Source organism: Bufo gargarizans, chromosome 2, assembly GCF_014858855.1.
Source record: "Bufo gargarizans isolate SCDJY-AF-19 chromosome 2, ASM1485885v1, whole genome shotgun sequence".
NCBI lineage: Eukaryota > Metazoa > Chordata > Amphibia > Anura > Bufonidae > Bufo > Bufo gargarizans.
In genome coordinates this window covers 675,564,212-675,570,243 of record NC_058081.1, presented here as the reverse complement: position 1 = coordinate 675,570,243, position 6,032 = coordinate 675,564,212, and positions in this window count along the sequence as shown.

Genomic DNA, 6,032 nt, shown 5'->3' with positions numbered 1-6,032 from the left:
TAAAATTATAGAGTTGAAATATGGGAGAAATTATTAAAGCATAACAGTGTGACAACTTTTCAAAGTTTAAGCATTAAATGAAAGGATGTAGCGCATTAATTACTGAATAATATATACAATTTTATTCCCTGTCACCTATGCATAGCAGGTGTTTATTCACATCTAAAATGTCAACCCAAGAATGTAACAGAAAAATTATTGAAATTTATTAAGCTGTCACCTAGGTGGAGGAGGGGTATATTCCACCCAATAATTGGTGAATTTCACCCAAAAATGTAACTGACAATTATTATTTTTTTAAACCTACTAGGTATAGCAGTGGTTCATCACACCCAAAAATTGTACGTATAGTATAGTATTGGTTCATTCCACCAGAAAATGTTAATGACAATTATTTATTTATTTTTTTAGCCTACTAGGTATAGCAGTGGTACTATACACCCAAAAATTGGGGAATTTCACCTTAAAATGTAAATTACAAAGTAGTGAAATGATAGAAAATAAAATACGTACAAATTAAAAAAAAAATTTGATTATGAGGTGGAGTTCTATAAGTAGTAGGAGTTTGAGGAGGCGGTGGATGTAGCGGTGTAGGTGGAAGCGGCAGTGGAGGAGGACGAGGTAGCCAACACAGGTTTTTGGTTTAAATTTTTTTTAAATTAGGGTACACTCCAAAAGAGTGTGAAATATCCAAAATACAAACATGAGCAATTGAGCTGCAGTATAACAATGGCTGGTTAGTGCCGGTATACATGTCTATTCTGGACAAGGTACGGACAAGTCCTAAGGGATCTATGCCTGGTTCATGATAATGAACGTGAGCTTGTCCACATTGGCTGTGGACAGGTGGCTTTGCTTGTCTTTGATGATGTCCCCTGCTGAGCTAAACACACGTTCAGATAATACACTGGCTGCAGGGCAGGCTAGCACCTCCAAGGCGTAAAGGGCAAGCTCAGGCCATGTTCCCAATTTGGAGACCCAGAGGTTGAAGGGGGAAGACCTGTTATTTAGTACGTGTAGGCGTGTGCACACATACTGCTCCACCATGTTGGTGAAATGTTGCCTCCTGCAAAGACGTTCCATATCAGCTGGTGGTGCTGGTTGTTGTGGAGTGCTGACAAAGCTTTTTCACATTTCGGCCATGCCAACCCTGCTTTCTGAGGTGCTGGTGATGCCCTAGCTGCGTTGGCAACCTCTGCCTTCCCTTTGTGCTTCCACTGTGCCCCCGCTGTCAGGTGGGAATGCCACCAGCAGCGCATCTACCAGCGTGCACTTGTACTCGCGCATCTTACGATCACGCTCCAGTGACGGAATTAAGGACGGTACATTGTCCTTGTAATGGGGATCCAGCGGCGTGGCCACCCAGTAATCAGCACAAGTTAGAATGTGGGCAACTCTACAGTCGTTGCGGAGACACTGCAGCATATAATCGCTCATGTGTGCCAGGCTACCCAGAAGCAACAAAAAGCTGTCCCCTGTGGGATGTGTATTGTCTGTGTTCTCTATATTCCCCCATCCACACACCAGTGATGGCCATGAGCTGGTCTGGGTGCCACCCTGCTGTGAACATGGTTCCTCCTCCTCCATCTCCTCCTCCTTATCCTCCACTTCGTCATCCCCCAGAACTGTGCCCTGGCTGGACAATTGTGTACCTTGGGTTTGTGGGTGCAGGAACCCACCCTCGGAGCCACTTGGGAATGACTGGCCTGAAATCCTACGAAATGATCCCTCTTCCTCCTCCTTCTCCTGTGCCACATCCTCTTCCATCACCACCAAGAGCGTTTTTTCAAGGAGGCATAGAAGTGGGATAGTAACGCTGAGAATGGCGTTATCGGCACTGGCCATGTTGGTGGAGTACTCAAAACAGCGCAACAAGGAACACAGGTCTTGCATGCAGGCCCATTGGTGGTCATTGGTGGTGAAGTGGTGCTGTTGGGCCGAGCGACTCACCCGTGCGTGCTGCAGCTGAAACTCCAATATCGCCTGCTGCTGCTCGCACAGTCTGGCCAGCATGTGGAAGGTGGAGTTCCACCTTGTGGGCACGTCGCATATGAGGCGGTGAGTGGGAATCCTCTGTTTGCGAGGTGGCACTGTCACTCCAGAGGTGGATGAAGAGGCCAAAACTGCAGCAGAAGAGGAAGCAGGAGGAGCCAGAGACCTTTATTGGTTTTTGAGGTGTCTACTCCACTGCAGCTCATGCTTTGCACTTAAATGCCTGGTCATGCAGGTTGTGCTCAGGTTGAGAACGTTTATGCCTCGCTTCAGGCTCTGATTGCACAGTGTGCAAACCACTTGTGTCTTGTCAGCACATTGTCTGAAGAACTGCCACACCAGGGAACTGGCTTTGGTGTGCTCGGTCCCTTGCTGCGGTGGGCAGTAGCAGGCGTACTGTCTAGAGGATGGCCGCTCCGCTTTTGCACCCTGCTCCCTCTTCTGCTGTGCTGGTGGCTTTGTGCGACCACCGCCTCTTCCTCCGAACTACATAGGTTACTCGTATGACCTTGATTCCATGTGGGTCGACGACCTCATCGTCCTCCACATTATCTTTCACCCAGTCTTCATCCCTGCCTTCCTTGTCAGTCTGCACACTTTCGAAAGCCCCAGCAGTTGGCACCTGTGTTTCGTCATCATCCGAGACGTGCTGCGATGGACCTCCCATGTACTCTTCTTGAAAGATAAGTAGTTTGGCATCTTCCACTTCTGGTGCAGGGCTAGGTGAATGGCCCTGCTAACAGAGTCATCAAAAAGCAGAAGAAACTGCTGCATGACTTGGGGCTCAGACTGCTTTGCTGATTTGCAAGGGGGTGAGCTGAAAGACTGATGGACATCGGCTGCAGGTGCTAACTGTGGTCTTTCAGCAGGAGACGGGGTGGGAGACAATGTGAAGGAACTGGATCCACTGTCAGCAACCCAATCTACTATCGCCTGTACTTGTTCAGGCCTCACCATTCGTAGAGCCGCATTAGGCCCGACCAAATACCGCTGCAGGTTCTGTCGCCTACTCGCACCTGAGGAAGGGGTTTCACTTGTGCGTGTAGCTGGCACAAATCTACCACGTCCTCTCCCTGCAACAGGAGCTCCACCAGCAGCACCACGACCTGGGCCACGTCCCTTATTTGACGCTCTCCTCATATTTCTCAAATTTAGGATCTTGCACTAAATGGGTGTTTAATTAATAGTAGAATAGAACGACAGTATGTAAAGGGTGTATTTCACACGGCCTGAACCAGTGTAGGCCTAAATTAAAGATTTATTTGCCCAAAATGGCTATATTTCAAATGGCTGAATCAAACCCCTGTACTGACACTGTCTGAACCAGTTTAGGATTGAATTCAATATTGGTGCACCAAATGGATGTATTTCAAATGCATGAATCAAACCCCTGTATGTAGAGGGTGTATCTCACACGGCCTGAACGAGTGTAGGCCTAAATTCAATATTGGTGCACCAAATGGCTGTATTTCAAATGCCTGAATTAAACCCCTGTATGTAGAGGGTGTGTCTCACACTGTTTGAACCAGTGTAGGACTGAATTAAATATTTCTTTGCCCAAAATGGCTGTATTTCAAATGCCTGAATCAATGCCCTGTATGTAGAGGGTGTATCTCACATGGTCTGAACCAGTGTAGGCCTGAATTAAATATTTCTTTGCCCAAAATGGCTGTATTTCAAATGGCTGTATTTCAAATGCCTGAATTATACCCCTGTATGTAGAGGGTGTATCTCACACGGTCTGAACCAGTGTAGGTCTAAATTCAATATTTCTTTGCCCCAAATGGCTGTATTTCAAATGCCTGAATAAAAACCCTGTATGTAGAGGGTGTATCTCACACGGCTTGAACCACTGTAAGCCTGAATTCAATGTTGGTGCACCAAATGGCTGTATTTAAAATCTCTGAATCTAAGGCTACATGAACACGACCGTGCTGTTTTCTGCGGTCCGCAAACCGCGGATCCGCAAAAAATGGAAGCCGCCCGTGTGCCTTCCGCAATTTGCGGAACCGAACGGGCGACCATTGATAAAGCTGCCTATTCTTGTCCGTTTTGCGTATTTTTTCTGGCTCAGTTGAAATGAATGGGTCCGCATCCGAGTCGCCCAAACGGCGGCTCGGATGCGGACCCAAACAATGGCCGTGTGCATGAGGCCTAACCCAAATGTATTAAGGGTGTATCTCACAATAACATCTGCATCAAAGGCTGCCAACTAAATTTTTTGTGCCCAAACAAGTGTTTGTTTAACAACTGAATTTGACAGCAGTATATAAGCCTGTAATTTCACCTGTGCTGATGCTGCAAGGCCTTTTTTTGTCAAAAAAGTGTGTTTTTAAAACCACAGAAAATGATGGGTTTATTTCTAGCTTAAATTGCACACTGACTAATCCAGATGTTGTAGATTGCCCAAAAAGTTTTTTTTTGGTAACAGAATATGAAAGCTGTATATATTTGACTTGAATTTAACACTTGCAGATCAGGAAAATACATTTTTTTGGCAAAAAAGTGTGTTTTTATAACCCCAGAAAGTGATGGGTGTATTTCTATCTTAAATTGCACACTGACTAATCCAGATGTTGTAGATTGCCCAAAAAAAATGGTGATTTGCAATGTCCCAAAAGCTCAGATGCGGTGCTGGTGCACTGAGCTTGCATAAAATGCTGCCACCGCCGCCCACCTAACTAACAGAATTATAAAAGTTTTTTTTTTTTTTTGGGTCAATGGCCTTAGGCCAGGGTAAAACGATGGTGCCCTTCACCCACACAACTATTTCTATGTAGATCGCTGAGTTAGATTCTCTCCTATTCTCTCCCTGAAATTACCAGTCCAGCAGCATACTCTCCCTACACTTGTAACAGCAGAGTGACGTGCAGCACTATGTGACTCAAGCTTAGGCCTCTTTCACACTACAGTTTTTTTTTACCATTTTGCAGGCCGTTTTTTGCTTTCCGTATATGGTCCGTATACGGAACTATTCATTTCAATGGGTCTGCAAAAAAAAAAATGAATGTACCCCGTATGCATTCAGTTTACGTGTTTCCGTATATCCATTCCGTGAAAAGATAGAACATGTTCTATATTTGGCCGCAAATCATGTTCCGTGGCTCCAATAAAGTCAATAGGTCCTCAAAAAAAAACCAGAATGGATACAGAAATGCATCTGTATGTCTTCCGTATCTGTATATATATATACCATCTATTGAAAATGTTATGCCCTGTCCAATTTGTTCTATGCAATTACTGTATACTGTATATGCCAAAAACGGAACGGAAAAACGGAACCTAAACGGAAACACAATGGAAACAAAAAACGGAACAACAGGTCCGTGAAAAACGGTCCGCAAACCACTAAAATAGCCATTCGGTAGTGTAAAAAAGTCCCTATATAGAGCCTGGGTCACATGCTGGTCTGGCAAATCACAGCCATGCCATTAGTAGGCATGGCTGTGATGGCTTCTAAGGTCAGACAGTTAACGTCTAAGGTTAGACAGTGCTCTGCAGCCTTTCAAAAAGCGCCAAGAAATCACCGAACCCGAACTTTTACTGAAATGTTCGCGTTCGGGTCCGGGATCCAAAAATCCCTAAGTTCGGTACGAACTTTATAGTTCGGGTTTGTTCAACCCTATTTATTATTTATGGTGAAATTATTATTTGTTATTAGAATTTTAAAAATGATTTATTGTGGTTAATGTATACTTATTTGGTAACCGTTAATAAAGCAACGCAACCAATTTTTAGCCAATATCCAAGGAGTGGGGTTTTGTCTTGTATTAGTGTTTTAGAATATGACGTGCGACACCATAAATTCTCTCATCTCCTACACGGTAAGTGTGATAACTGAGTGATAAACATCCAATTGAATAAAATATATATATCAACCATAACATTAAAGCCACCCAAATTAGGTGAATAACATTGATTATCTGACCTCCATTGACTAAATTTAGTTTACTCATTTTCCGTGGCTAGGGCAGCATATACTGCAAATAAGTTGCTGACAAAGACCTAAAAAGTCAAACAAGCTTAATGTGAGAGGCATG